This window comes from Hylobates moloch, unplaced genomic scaffold, assembly GCF_009828535.3.
Source record: "Hylobates moloch isolate HMO894 unplaced genomic scaffold, HMol_V3 SCAFFOLD_2, whole genome shotgun sequence".
NCBI classification, from domain to species: Eukaryota; Metazoa; Chordata; class Mammalia; order Primates; family Hylobatidae; genus Hylobates; species Hylobates moloch.
Window position 1 is genome coordinate 172,082,368 of NW_026652277.1, and position 16,559 is coordinate 172,098,926.

Sequence of the window (16,559 nt, forward strand, 5' to 3'; positions counted from 1 at the left end):
GACTTCTGTTCAGGCTTCACTCCTCATTCTTCCAGCTGTGACAGGTTCTTTCTTGTTAAGGTCCCTCTCTCTCTTTTTTTTTTTTTAGATGGAGTTTCTCTCTTGTTGCCCAGGCTGGAGTGCAATGGCACGATCTTGGCTCACCACAACCTCTGCCTCCCAGGTTCAAGTGATTCTCCTGCCTCAGACTCCTGAGTAGCTGGGATTACAGGCATGCACCACCATGCTTGGGCTAATTTTGTATTTTTTAGTAGAGACAGGGTTTCTCCATGTTGGTCAGGCTGGTCTTCAACTCCCAACCTCAGATGATCCACCCTCCTTGGCCTTCCGAAGTGTTGGGATTACAGGTGTGAGCCACCATGCCCAGCCTCTCAAGGTCTCTTTCCTCGTCATTTCCTCTCAACCCCATGGCATGAACTTTATTCTTGCTTCGGTCGACTCACATTGGGTTATTGCAGTGGCTTCGTAACCATCTCTTGACACCCATCCTTCTCCCTCTGCTTCATTTTGCACACTGAGGCTGATTCCCTTCCTATCATTCCATTGCTCATGTATACATTGAAGCCCCTTCACCTGGCATCAGAGGCTGTCTGCAGTCTGACCTCGGATTACACTTCTTTACACTCTTTCTGATCCTTTACTCTGTACTAGAGGAGACTGCTATTATTTTTCCTTCTCCTTCTGTCTTCTCCTAATGGGACATTCACATTCTGTTATTTATATTGCTTCTCACTCCAATTAGAATTCCACCTCCTCTTCTTAATGTCCCAGAATCCTTAAGCATCCAGCTACTAACACCATAAATGTCTCCTCGGATCATTTCAGTTAAAAAAAGCGATGGCCCCACTCCTCACCCTTCCAGCCTATGTTTTGCAATGAATCTTTGGGTTGTTATGTGTTGACTAAAGAACAACAAATCAAACTTTGAAAGAATTAAAGTTGGTTTTCTTCAGAAGCCTTACCGAAGACTGTAGATGGAGGCCTACAGCCCGGGAGCAGTTCCGTCAGAGGCTCCAATGTGGCGTTTCAGCTCACAGTTTATGGACAGGTGGTGAAGGTTCGGTACGTGCAAAATCACGTCAAAGTCTGGGTGCAAGAGTGTATCCGGTTATAGATGACTGAAATGCATTTAGTTATGAATTACAGAGGCATAGTCACTAACCCTGTCAAACCTTATCTTCTGTGTCGGAAAAGACAATGCTAGGGTCTTTCATCTTTTAAGGAGTGTAGGGACTCAGGCAAGCGGTGTGGGGGCCATGTGCTGCATCCTGTTTTGTCTTCAAAGCATCTTCCCAAAGAGGTGCGTGGCCTCACAGATTCAGGGGCTGTGTGAAATTATCTTGACCCGCACAAATGAGCAGATATGGCTTCTCGTGCTTGTGACTATCTCACACGTGTATTATGTAAGTCTCTCCCCTGCTGAACCCTAAGCCCCTTGAGAGCAGAAGTGTGTGCTGTGGTTGCATTTTCAGCCAGGAATAGCTCAGTTCATGGCTCATGATGGGGCTCAATTCACTGGCCTGAACTCTTCTCCTGGACACCAGTGCCTTCTCCCAAGTTCCTGCCCCATTGAGTAATAAATACGGTCTCTGGGGCCTCTGTCCCTTGCTCCTTCCTTTATGTATCAGGTGCCTCGAATTAGAACCAAGCATTCTCAGTTACATTATGTTAGGTGAGCCTAGAAAATTGGTTTTGGTGGCTCTGAGAAAATCCCCTTCCACTGGCCATGTGGCCAGCGATGCACTGAGTGTCTTTATATTCACAGCATGCTACCCGTCCATTCTATTCCCACTTCCTTCCTTTATGCAGCATGCGCTTGAATGTGATGACGGTGAAGACTCTGCAAGGCTCTGGAGGGGGTGCAGAGATGAAGGGATGTGTGGTTTGTTTTCAAGGAACTCGAGTCTGGTGGAGGACAGAAAAGATGAATGCAAGGAACTCTAATGCGAGGTTGGTCATATCAGGCCAGCTTTAGCCACCCATGATACTTACCTCTCTGAGGACGGGTGGCTCATCTGATTGGACAGACTCTCAGATGCAGGCTGTGCCAAGGCAAGGCTGACGAGAGTCCCAGAAGCTCAGTTCACTTGTCCCTGGACTTCCCGCCCTTGCTGTGTTTGGGGAACAAGCCCCTGAGGCCTGCATGGCCGGCTGTCCTCTCTTCCCTTCATCTCTTTGGTCCTGAACACCAGGGTGAGTAGTCTTTGCACTTCCCACTTTTCTCTGCCAACTCTGTCTGGACTCTGGACTAGAAACTGTGAGATCTGGGCTCTAGGGACAGAGCAGAAGGCAACAGAAGGCAACGATCTTCCTTGGGAGGAATTCAAATCCCCTAACAAAAGGTTTCAGCGAATTTGTTCTGGAGTTTTGTAGTGACGAATACAGCAGTGCTTCTCCCCCATCCTACTGGTTCTTGCTAATAGCTTCCTGGAAAATTTTGGAATAGAGGTGAATGTTGGAGGAATTTGAGAACCTTGGTTCTAGGTTCTAAAAGGTTAACTTGATTCACCAATGCTGTAACGTAACCATTAGCAATACAGCTTCATGGGAAAATTGCAATAAAAAAAAATTCTTTCTATTTTGTGTGTATTTTGCAGTTTACAAAGCCTTTCTACAGGCAGCAAAATAAAAGGGAACTTAGTGCTTGACGCAGAGAAAACTACTTTTCGAATGGTAAAACATAATACATACTAGCTGCTGTCTTCAATAGTTTGAAGGCATTTGCTGAACCTTTTTTTTTTAAGTTAGAAAACAGCCTACAGTTTTGGAAGAATCTATAATTGGACCCCAAATCACTTTTTTAAATAACAGACTTGTACATTCTCACAAAAGTAAAAGCCCTATATTGTTGTTATCCAAATTTGTGTACCCAAAACACACCAGTGTCTCAGACAATTAAATGTGACAGTTGAGGGTCACAGTTAAGGGCTTGAACAATTTTCCCTTTTGTTTATTCCCAGCTCAGATTATTTGTAAACTTGCATATGACATAACTTTAGGGGCCAAGTGTGGCAGAAGTGTCATCTTCCCATGACACGCGCCTATGTGTCCCTGGGGAGGGAGCTCCTGTGAACTGATGGAGATGTCAGACTGTGTTACAGGAGTGTCAGCAGCTGCACATTTATCACTGCGCCATAGGCCCTCTCAGACTGAAAGATTTCACTGTTTATTCACAGCAAAGACACTTAATTAATGGGTAGGCCTAATCGGGCTGTCTTATTATTTACAGGGATACCAGTGTGGCTTAGCTCAACTGATGTGCAAACAAACCATCCTTGAGGAAGCTTTAATTAATAATTCTGAGCCAGGCATTCCGAGAGGCCCTGTCTCCCAGCTCTGGGGTGATTTACAGCGTCTCCTTTGCCATGTTCTCATGTCCCCTGCATGCAAATGAGTGACCACCCTAGCAGATCTTTCTTTTTCAACTGCACTGGGCTGCGTTTATTACAGAAACGCTCTTATCTTTGCACAGGACTTAATGGAGATAGATACCCCAAATGGGAAAATTCCTGGTGTCTTTCTTAGATATGTTGCCGTTTAAAGACATTTACATACACATACTGAGCACCGACTAAGCTAAAATACGGAGAGAATTCATTCATTTTAGTGAATCCAAAAGTGAATTAGGCTTAGTGCTCGTTTGAGGCTCTCAATCTAGTTGGGAGTCATATATTTAAACAAATAATTATAATACAAGGTCAATTACACTCCACGTTAACCCAGAATCAGAAAGCCTACAGGGAGAATAAGAAAGGGAGAAATAAAGTACTGCTGGCTGCACCAGGGAGGCCCCTTAGAGTGTGTGCGTGTTGGGGGAGGGGGTAATTAGTATGTTGGAGGATAATAAGAATGGTTTGAAAGAAAGAATTTTGAGAGCAACTTAGAGGGCGTGAAGCTGGGTACAAGGGAATGAACTAAGAGACCCTTGCAACTGATTGTTTGAAGGAGTTGTTATCTGGGTATAAAATAGAGTCTGAGCACTGGAAATACAACAGGAGGAATTATATTCTAGAGACTTCCTGGAGACAGAATCAAGAGATTTGACAAGGGATTAAATGTGGGGGTGAGGACAGCAGCGCTATGACTGATTGGGAAGAGGTTTCCTTACTGTTACTCAAAACAGAGCTTCAGAGTTTGGTGGGGTAATTTTTTTTCTCCTGTAATTTTTTTATAATACCACTGTATTATGTTCTTGCATGTAGTGTAGCTGCTGGCAGACTCATGACAAGCAGTTTTCTGTTCTTTCCTAAGTAGAGATGCTTGTCAACTTAAGATGGACTTACCTCCCTATAAGCTCATATTGAGTTGAAAATATTCTAAGTGGAAAATATTCTAAGTCGAAAGTGCATTTAATATGCCTTACCTACCAAACATCATGGCTTAGCCTAATTTGCCTTAAACATGCTCAGAACACCTACATTAGCCTACTGGTGGGCAAAATTATCTGGCAACACAGTAAACTGTAGAGTAGCAGCTGTTTACCCTCATGATCCTGTGGCTGCCTAGGAGCTGGGGCCTGCTGCTGTCACCCAGCATCTAGAGAGAGTTTTGTACTGCATGTGGCTAGCTTGGGAAAAGATTAAACTCAAAATTTGAAGTACAGTTTTTAATTAATGCCTATGGCTTTTGCACCAGAATAAGTTGAAAAATCTTAAGCTGGACCATGATAAATCAGGGGCTGTCTGTATATGTATATATATCTGTGTATCTGCTGTCCATCTTTATATCTATCTATCTATCTATCTATCTATCTATCTATCTATCTATCTATCTATCTATCTATCATCTGTCTCTATCCTATCTATGTATCTATCTGTCCATCCATCTAATTTTTCTCTGAATGACTTCAGATCTTTAAAATCCTTATTCTTAAGTTTCACTCTGATATCTTGGTGTGAACCTTCCTTAGCCTGCTTAAAATTCAAGAAATCTTGAAATCTGAAATTTCATTTTTAATTCTGGGAAAAGCTATTGCTATTATTCCTTCTTTGATTTTTTTCTCTATGTTTCAAGTTTCTATTATCTCGGTGCAGCAAGTCTATTTCTATATGCCATGTATTTGAGCTTTGTTCTCTTGTATCCACTAGATTCTGTCTTCCTGAATCCTGGGACAGTTTCTCCACCAATTTTTCAGCTCTCTATTTCATCCTGGTGCTATCTGTTAACTTCCCCATCTAAGCATTCTGTAAATTATTACATGTTTTAATAGCAAATATTTTCCCAAATGGTCTTTGACTTCTGCTTTTTATTACCGCTATCTTCTTGTCTGCCTCTGAGGATAAGGATTATCCTATTTTAAATTTTTGACGTGTCTCTTCCATGAATTCTACCTAAGATGGTGTTTGGTGTTTGGATTGTGGTCCTTCTTTATAGTGGTTGCAAGAGCTCAAATATTGGCCTGCATGCTCTGTTCCTCTGGATGGAATTCCAAACTCACCAGGGCAAGGAAAGCTTCACCTTGGAACTGGAGCATGATTTTGCCTCAGACTCTGCCCTTCATTTCTCTCGGGTCCTATAAGCCCTCCTCAGACAGAAGACAATTTTCTCTACAGTGTAATTTTTGGGACAGGTGTCAGAAGCTACTGACACTATTCAATTAAAACAGAAAGGGAGGAACACATGGGGCAATTGGGTCTCTCCATGGCAGTCCATCTCTGCTCTTACGTTTGTTGACTCTGAACTAACAGTTTCTCTGGGATTCCCATGGGAAGACCCATAAGAAGACTTCTGTTTTCTCTGTTACTTTCTCAGTATGAGCCTGTCCATTTTATAATGAGGAGGCATTACTCACATTTCTGGTCCACTACTGGAATACATACCTATTTGCACTGTTTGACTGTTTTCCTTGTGTGTGCGTGTGTGTGTTTGTTTTAATCTGTGTGTGTTCTATCAGGAAGACATAGGAATTGATGAGAGAAGTAAGTACTATCTTCAACTGAAGTCCTAGATTTTACATTTGGAATGAGTTCCTTGTGGATTTTGATGGGATTTTGGATTTGAGGCCTGTGGATCTATCTGATTTCATTACCAAAAGATATAATCTCTTTTAAAATATATTATATGAAAAACTTGGTCAGGTGCGGTGGCTCAGGCCTGTAATCCCAGCACTTTGGGAGGCTGAGGAGGGCGGATCCCTTGAGGTCAGGAGTTCAAGACCAGCCTGGCCAACATGGCGAAACCCTGTCTCTACCAAAAATACAAAAATTAGCCAGGCATGGTGGCACACACCTGTAATCCCAGCTACAGCTTGGTGGCTGAGGCACGAGAATTGCTTGAACCTGGGAGGCGGATGTTGCAGTGAGCCGAGATTGCGCCACTGCACTCCAGCCTGGGCAACACAGCGAGACTCTGTCTCAGAAAAAAAAAAAAAAAAAAAAGAAACAGAAAAGAAAGAAAAACTCGATAAAGCAGTTTGTGGTTCTGTTGAATATTTGTTAAGCTGATTTCTACCTTGTTGAAGACCTGCAAATATACTTCTGCTGGCTAAAGTTTGAAATTGCCAATTGTCAATATTGGTTGCTAATGATATTATCCAGCTTCTCAAAATTGGCTGACTTCTTTCACACCTGTTATTATTTGCTGAAAGCAGCTCATTTTGAGTGGCTGTGGTTTAGATTTGTTATGATTTTATCACCTAATTGTATTATCATTCTGGAAAAGTAATCATTAAATATTTAATATCATGTCAAAATCTGTAGAAGAAATTATGCAGAGTAAGTTCACACTTTCTGGTAGCTCACAATTATAAGGCGATTTTGATAGTCACACTTTTTACTTATTAAGTGATGCTAACTAGGATCTGGGACAGTCATATATTAATATGCAAAAGGTATGCACTTTTAAGATATGGTTAACTCAACTATCTAAGGGGTAATTCGGAATAAGCAGCAGTTGCCAATTGTCTTAATCAGCTTTCGAACTTCTAGTTCCACTACACTGTTACTGTATCTTATTTGAAAAAACTTCCTAGAATTATTGCATCCAACAGTTTCTGAAATTTAAGATAATTAGGATTAAGTTGGGCAGAACTATGTTGTTTGAGTGTGGCATACCTTTGATTGAAAGTTACTAAAAAAGTCTAACATCAGCTTAAGCTTTGGAAATGATCTGTTTTCATTCTTTGTAGATTATAAGGAACTTTAAAACTCACTTCTTCATTCATCTTTGAGCAATTCCCTAGAGAGATACATTTTTCTCCTTTTAAAATTTGCTTCACAAACTTTTTTCTTTGAAATCTGAAACTCTGGGAGAGTTTTAAAAAGTCTAGTGTCAATGCACCTGAGTCATTTGCATCTAAACCAGATTTCTCTCTTCACAGCTGAGCCACTTAACACGCATCCATGTCTTCCCTACACTCTGGGCTCCGGCAACCAAGTTCCAAAAAGGATCATACTTTTTTTTTTTTTTAACTGGGCAATTCTATGTCTACTTCCCTTTGATAGAAATCACCTTTCTATTTCTCTTTAGTACCAAGCATTCTTCCTGCGGGTCTCTGGGTGATAGCGGCTCTCCTGGGACGTGCCCCTCGCACCCGCTCCCTGCAGGCGAGGCTCCTGCTCTTGTTCCTCCAGCAGGGTGCTTGTCACAGCACACATGTGACTCCTAACCACCCATCTTTCCTCATGAGCTCTCTGCTCTGTGAGGAAACCGATGGCATCTATATCTCACCGTTATATTCCTATAACCCAACCCACGGCCTGGCACATAGTAGAAACTTTAAAAATATATTTGTTGAATCTAAAACTGCTTTTTTTTTTTCCCAGCCAGGAAAATAGCATGACATGCCATCAGTGTTTACTTTCCCTCTACAAAGCTGAGGCTATTTCAATCTCTGTCTCTCTTCTTTCCACTTCCCCCTCCTTCCCAGACAGTCGTATTTGTCTTCTTATTACCTCAACGAAACAGTAGAAGTAGTTCTGAAACTGACTAATTGTCCAACGGGTTAGAAGCAGAAGCTTCATAGAGGCTGAATTCTAGGACTGGGTGATATGTGACATCATTTTCAAAGCCACCCACGGGCTCCCCTGCTCACCTCTGCCTGCACAGTGCTGGCCACTGAGCAGATGAAGCCTGGGCTGTGGAAGCGCAAATCTAAGCTCCTGTCTGAAGCTGGGGATACTGCCTGTCCACATATCCCACTGGACACAGTGGGTCTCTGAGCAATCCCTGACATCAGAGAGGTGCTTATGTTGATTTGCTCTACATGTCCAGGGAAGAGAGAAAGACTATAGCCACCCGTGGGTGCCTATGCATCCGTGAAAGGTCGCGCTGACAGCCAAGGGAGGGCGCCATCAGTTGTGAGATGAATCCTGGTCACAGGGATCTTCAAATGTGAAAATGAAAAGTGTAGCTTAGAGCAGGGGAGTATGGTATCCAAAACCTTTGCATTTCTCATCTGGAAAATGTTCAAATTGGAGGAAGTCAGTAACCATTTTCTTTAACCAGTTAATACATTCATATTACTTGGCAGAAAATAGCCTTCAAAGTATTTTCCAATGTTTTGAGATGTTTAGTAATCTTATTTTTTAAATCACAGATACCTTAGTCAGTGTCTGTTGAAAATTTAAACCATTCACCTTTATTTGATTTGTTATGCAACCTAAGTTTTAGTTCCATGACTAACACCTGAGCTTAAATTCCTAGTATGGTAATAATTTAATCAACTCAATGTATGTGATTTAAATTCGATGTATGTGTTTATGAAAACTCATATTTGAAATTTCCTTGTTGATTCTAAGTTCTGAAATTCTGAACAGGGCCCATGTGCTGTATTCGCTGTTATGAAAAGTTGCCATTGTGCCATGGTGTGACCTGAGCCCAGCATCCAGCAGGGCCTGGCACCCGTGGGGTAGATAGTGCACTTTTGTGCATTTTTTACATAGGTATAATAACAAAGAGAAAAAAAGGACTGGTGCAGGGCTGCAGGCTTTCTAATAATGGTACGTTTACAAGGATTTTGAATATATCACAGGGAAACGTTTGGAAAAACAATTCCTGAATCCTATAAAAAATGAGTTAATTGGCCAGTGCAAGTTTATGTGTTAGTGGCCTCTAGTTTGCTAAATTGTAACAAACAACACTGTCCTGTGTATATTGTTTTTATTATTTTCATTTCTGAAACTAGTCAAACTTTGTTGAAATGGAAAGGTTTGTAAAATTTATTTTTGCCAGTTACTTATATAGGTCTCGACGAGGGAACAAGGGCATTCACCTCCGTTGATGTCCGCTTTAAGAGTCCTCCTCCCTCATCCTGTAAACTGACTCTTCATCTGTAGGAATATTTATTTTATCAAAGTCTAAGTACTTGTGAATCTAGAACATCAGATTACTAAGGGAAGAAAAGGTAGAAAGCCTTAAGAGCAGACTCCCCAAACCTACCTAATTACAGACACGGAAAACATGGAAAATGATATTAATGCCTCAGCAGCTCACCAGCATTTTATGCATGCTTCATATTTATTCTAACTGTTTCGGCTGTATTACCATGTAGTGAGATTAATAAATTTTTTAATGAGAAGTTATATTTCTGGGTGATGCATTAAAAGATGAACAAAGTACACTTGTGACAGCTCATAAATGCTAAATTAGTGCAAGAGAGCTCTCTAAATTTAGCTACTAGTTGAGTTTACCCCTGTGTAATAAATCTGGCAATAACCCTGAGTCTCATCACGGCACTGAATCAATGGCAGTAAAATAGTAACTTCTCTTTTTAGTGCCTTTGCAAATTCAAGGCTGGAGGCTAACACTTTAGTGAGTTCATAGCTCTGCTTCTTATATTTTAACTATAGCAAAGGACATGCTACCTGGGATCTGTGGGTTCTCCCAATGAACCAGTTTTCTCTCTTCAATCCCTTCTGTCTCTCCGTCTCTAGAGAGGGAAGGCAAGCAACAGCGGAGCTCTTTTTTGGGAAAAATTTGAAGTTGATTTCTCCTTAGTTTCGGAGGATTGTTTCTGCAGTGCCTTCATTTCCAGGTGCCACGGAGACTTAACGTTTGGGCACAAGGACCGCAATTGTAACTCATTATACTGTTCTGTAAAAAATGCTCAAGACTCGAAAGTCTTCTGGCAGGGATGAAAAGGAATTATTTTTCTTCTTTTTGTTACTGAATCTGTGACAGCAACAGAAGCTATATTTACAGACACAGGTGATTTCCTTTTGTTGTTGCCGGCTGCTTTAAAAATGTATGAGTGCTTCCCAAAATGCACAACTTTCGCAAATACTTGAAATTAACATTTGTGAAAAAGACAAATTGCAGATTGAGTGTCAAGCCTACCAACCTGTAAAGCACTTGAAAGTAATCGCACTTAGGAAGGAAGAAAGCCTTTCCCCCCACGCTTGGGAGTGGTTTCTCAATAACTGTAGAAATTGACAGTAATTTTCCTAGGAAAAGGAAAGCTTAAATTAAAGTGAACGTACAGTGAAACAACTCATAACAGTAAAAGAGCCAGACAGACCTTTTAACCTGCCCCCCTTACGGCAACATTCCCTTACTAGCAAGGCAAGTGTGTTCCTGATGAAACTCACTGTGTCCTTCCCTGGCAGAGCAGGCCTACATCAGATGGCAGATGTAGGGTCTGAAATACATCCATATAGGAAATTTCAAATTTCCCTGTGGAAACTCAGGATAGTCTCCAAAGAAACAGAATGACAGGGACCTAGCCACAGCACTCATGTATACAGAATGGGTGTTAGAAACAGAAAGGAGGTAGAGATTCCCCAGTTGCTTTTCATAGAAAATTAGCTTGAAATGCTTTCTTCCAATCTGGAAACTACTAGTCAGACAGTTTTAGGGGCCAGAAAACCTTTAGGTCTAAATCAAGAGGAAAAACAAAAAGGATATTAGGGAAGAATAATGTTGTGTGAGTCAGCTTTGCATTGCTCTAAAGGCATACCCGAGATTGGGTAATTTATAAAGAAAAGAGGTTCATTTGCTCACAGCTCCGCAGGCTATACAACCATGGCATCACCATCTGCTCAGCTTCTATGAGGCCTTATGAAGTTTACAATCATGGCAGAGGGTGAAGGGAGAGCCACTGCATCGCATGGCAAGAGAGGAGCAAGAGAGGGAGAGGTGCCAGGCTCTTTAAACAACCAGCTCTCTCATGAACCTGTAACCACAGGGAGGGGACCAAGCCATTCATAAGAGATCCTTCCCCATGACCCAAACACCTCACACTGGGTCCCACCTTCAACACTGGGGATCATGTTCCGACATGAAATTTGGAGGGGACAAGAATCCAAACCATATCAAATAGTGAGGTTAAATTTCAATTATTCTATATACTTCCTGCTGCTGTGTGGCTTCCAGCTGTCATGGGGCTGGAGCCCCACGTCTACATAACTAGGTACTTACAGTTGTTCTGTGTACCTATTTTAAGTCCACATTTGGTTAATTCCTTTCTGTATGCAATATTGTCTGCAAATAGTGAGTTTACCCAGAATTATTTCCTCATCAACAATAAATCAGAATGCCAACATGTAAACATTTGCTATCTTCCACTTTCATTCTGCCTTAGAAAAAAAATTTTCTGTTTGCATGACGCATTAATTTTTGGGAAATGTTAAATGGAAGCACTGTAAGAGAGATGACATCCATTCTCACCCCACTTTCAAATCTGATAATGACTGCTAAATATCTAGATTTATGCACATATATCCAACAGTGTGATACCTGTTGATTTCTCTACGCTATCTTTATCCCAGAGGTATCAGAGGAAACAGTGTCCACACTTCCTCCTGAAATGCTGGAGAAGTCATTTTGCCTAAAGGACTCTGGTAAGGACAGTATCCCCAAGGCATTATTTATTCAATAAAAACCCTTGGGAGGGGAGAAGTGAATGTGGTGCTCAGCATGAACACAGATGGCCTCGTTCAAGGTTGGGTGTGTAACTCACTCAGCCAATCCAGTCATTCTTCTGTCCTGGAAAAGCCCTGGGGATTCTAACATGTTAGTAAAACACAATTATAAGAAAAACTATTAAAATGTGTTCATTGCATTTCACTTTAAGTTTAGCCTTAACTGGGCAGGAGATTTTTTTTTTTCTGTGTAATTATTAGTTTTTATTATGTATTTGTACTGCATCAATCATTCTGAAAGTATAACGGACAAAGCAAATGGATTTCATAGCCAAAGAGTGTAAGTCATGTAAGTGTATCCGCTTGGCTTAAATAAAATGGTAAAAATAACTCTGGGGTTTGGGGGCTGGGGAAGATAAATGATGAAATTTTAATCCATTGCAATCCCTCGTGTAATGCAGTGCAAGAAGCAATTCATCTACTTACCCATTTCCACATGGTTTATCTGCTAATACCTTGATATTTAAAGGAGAGTATTAGATGAGATCAAAAGAGAGAGGGTATAGATTACATTTTCTCCTCTTAGACCTGAGAAGCCCGCTGGAAAGCTTTTATAGATGTGGGTGTTTAAACCAGGGAAGACCATGAAGTTTGATGGAATGAGGCAGGAACTTGCAGTCAGGGGACCTCTGCAGTCACTCCTTCCAGCTGCCCATTTTCTCAGACTAAGGTTTTGGCTTCAGTTCCCCCATCTGTGTGTTGGAGTCAGAACGCCAACCCTGTCCAGCTCAGATTATGTTCATAGGACATTATATATGTACACAGATATGGGACAACAATATATCTACATTAAAAGGCTTTGCAAACTATGAAACGCCTTGTTAACATCGGGGAAACAAGGTTATGCCAAGAATACTCTTCAGAGGAGATATGTTTACAGTTTTGTTTTCGAAATCTTGGTTTTCCTCTTGTTGCATCCACTCAGGAAACTAGAAAAGAGAGAAGCTAAGTCACACAGACACAAGCAGAAAGCAGCCTGACCTCTCTGTGCTCATCCCTATCCTCCGTGCATGCAAAATCCACAGATTCCAAAACCCAAACGAGGGCTCAGAAGAGAAAGAATAAATATTTATATGAAGTTTCATTCATTATATTACTTGGGTTTCAGTTCGTTATATTGCATGTATCTTCCCTAGCACAGACCTGAACACGTAAACCCTTAAGTGTAATATAATAATTTCTGAACAGAATTTCTGTCTTTCTTTTTTTTTTTTTTTTTTTTTTTTGAGACAGAGGAGCCTCGCTCTGTCGCCCAGGCTGGAGTGCAGTGGTGCAATTTCAGCTTACTGCAACCTCCGCCTTCTGGGTTCAATCGGTTCTCCTGTCTCAGCCTCCCGAGTAGCTGGGATTCCAGGCACACGCCACCACACAAGGCTAATGTTTGTATCTTTAGTAGAGACGGGGTTTCACCTTATTGGTCAGGCTGGTCTCGAATTCCTGACCTCAGGTGATCCACCCACCTCGGCCTCCCAAAGTACTGGGATTACAAGCGTGAGCCACTGCACCCAGCCTAAACAGAATTTCTTAAACATAACTTCTGGTTTCATCTGATGTATCTATAAAACCGGCTTTAAAACACCATTTAATTAAATTCCTGGTTTTGCTTTAATCCAAGACCTTAAACATCTTTTCCATGGTTCATACAATGTATAGTTGTATATTTACTAGGAGGGAAGTATTATCTCCTCCACATTTGGGAAACTGAGATGCAGGGCCATAGACCAATTTGCCCTCTGAATTCCACAACAGGATGAACAGTATCTCTTAGTTTCTTTTTTATTTATTTTTATTTTTTTTTGAAGCAGAGTTTTGTTCTTGTTGCCCAGGCTGGAGTACAATGGCAGGATCTTGGCTCACTGCAACCTCTGCCTCCTGCACGCCCAGCTAATTTTTTGTATTTTTTTTTTAATAGAGACGGAGTTTCTCCATGTTGGTCAGGCTGGTCTTGAACTCCTGACCTCAGGTGATCCACCCACCTCAGCCTCCCAAAGTGCTGGGATTACAGGCGTGAGCCACTGTGCCCGGCCTTAGTTTCTTTTTTCTAAGGAAATAATAGCCAGCCACTTTCCTTGAATGTCTTTCTCACCTGGGTGATTCTACTCATAACACTCTTTAACCTAATTGCTGTGGTCCCTGAGAAGTAGGGCTCACTTACATTAATCTCCCAGAGCACACCAAATTAATGCTGCTATTTAAGTCTGTCTATTTCAGTCTCAACATTTACAGATAGAAAAAAGGCATTAACTTGCTCATTTTATTGAATTTGTCATACATGGCGGGGAGGGGCACTTGAAGGGAGCTTTAGGAGAAATGATTTAGAAGAGTGATCGGGTCCTTGGGAAAGTGTTTAACAATTTACCAAAAGTCAGGCAAATATATCTTTTTGATATCTTGTACAGTTAGGTACTTACATTACATTTTTGAAGCACGGGTATATATCAAAATAATAATTAGAAAGGATCTCACAAAACATAAGCTACTCTATTGCCTGTCAAATTGGTAACTCTGCTTTGAAGTGAACAGAGTAAAAAATTCATGTGCTAATCTTCTAGCCTTTGTTCTGCATCTTTCTGCACAGGTAGGAAGTGATAGGATCCTCTGTTGTTAGCAGTAATAAGGGCCATATAAATACATGTAGATAATTAAGGCTAAATCTTGTATTAAGAAAAATTCCAATTATCCTCACAAGGACATGTTTCAAATCTTCTACCCAAGTGCCGGAAGCAAGTCCAATTATCTGAATATAATTGTTAGACATTATTTGATAAACATGAGGATAGTGCCTGTGACTGTATGATTTAAAAACCAGCAACCTCTGCTTTTACCTACTTAAGTGTTTAGATCTTCAGCCAAATGAACTCTTTCTCCAGTTCTTTCCAAAATGACTTTAGAAAAGGTGTCACATATTTATACTAAAGGACCCCTGGAGATAAGTGATTACTATGGTCATGCATATATTCAAATTGCATGTTACGGAGTCCAATCTGCTCACACTGAATTAATTTAAACGATTATGACAAGAACTTCTGGGAAATATGTCAGCTAAATTACGTGTTTGCAAACTCCTCTGGCTCTTCTCTTCAACCCACAAAAATAATGTCATCAGACATGAATGCAAGGAACTAAGAATAAAGCAAAATTCCTCACTCTCAGACTGAAAACTTGAAAGCATACGGTTTGGATGAGTGGAGAGCATTCTGGACACACCATGGTGCAGTGTTGAGGTCGGGCAGGGGTTCAATGCAGGAGGCTCTGAAGACCCCCATGGACCCCCAACTAGAAGGGAGAGACGCATAGACCACGGGATGGGAAGGGGTACCCTGTGCTGTTGAGTTTCCCTGTGTAGGGTGTCAGCAGAGACAGTGGAAGAAAAAGAAAACAAATATAGCAAATATAGCATAGATTTTTTTTTCTTCGACTTGGCTTCCAAAGGAAGAGAGGTAAGATTTGTCGTGTCTTTGCAGTGTCAGATCACAGGTGACCAGAGAAAGAATACACACTGACTCGCAAAACCAAATGGCCACAGCTTTTGGGGCATTACTAATTTCTTTTGTCATCCACCAGCTTCACAGCTCAAAAGCAGGGCAACACATTCAAACATGGGGGTTGATTTTCCATGGGAAAGGCCAATCCCTCACCTGGGAGCTGACCTATGGGGCAGAATCTCAGTTAATTCTGAGGAAAAACACAGAAACAAAGCCTCTCAGGCCCCAGCTGTCTCCTGGCCTAGATCCCTCAGGTAATTACACAGCTGGACAGAAAACACGCAGCATCAATACTCAGTCCTCAAATCAAGAGCTCAGGGGAAGACCTCAATGGGGCTTCATGAGAAACCACAGAAGGATTCACGAGGGTTTTACTTACACTAAGTTCAGGCAAATAGCAGGAGCAGGTAGACCCCCCCCACCCCCATCAAAAGTGAGTAAACAAAACAAAACAAAACAAAAAATTAGGGCTGGGCGTGGTGGCTCACTCCTGTAATCCTAGCACTTTAGAAGGCTGAGGCAAGAGGATCACTTGAGATCAGAAGTTAAAGATCAGCCTGAGCAACATAGCAAGATTCCATGTCTACAATAAAAAAAAAAAAATTAAATTAGCCAGGCATAGTGGCATGGCTACTCAGGAGGCTGAGGCGGGAGGATCGCTTGAGCCCAGGAGATTGAGGCAGCAGTGAGCTATGATGGCAACACTGTACTCCAGCCTGGGTGACAAGGCAAGACCCTGCCTCTTAAAAATAAAATAAAATAAAAGCATTCAGAAGGGATAGGTTAAAAAATTCCACATTAAAAAAACAAACAAACAAATGAAAATACCCTGCAAATGATAGATGAGGAAACACTTTCCCCAGAGAACAGGAAGAACCATTAATCTACAACAGCTTCTTAAAGAAATTAGATGACAACAAAATAATAGTTTTAAAAAGCCTGATATAATTGAGTTAAGTAACTGGAGAAATCCACAATGGCATGGAATTTAAAAATGAACTGGAAATGACTAATAGTGAAACCAGCAGAAAACTACATTGGTGGATGTGGTTCTCTTGACAAAACCACACAAGATGCAAAGAAATGAGAAATGATAATTAGAAGAATATCGACAATAGAGATTTAAATACAGAAACTTCTGATGCCTGATAATCAACAAACAAATCCAGTGATAAAACAAAAACTATTTAGATATATTAGAAAAAATAATGTCTTT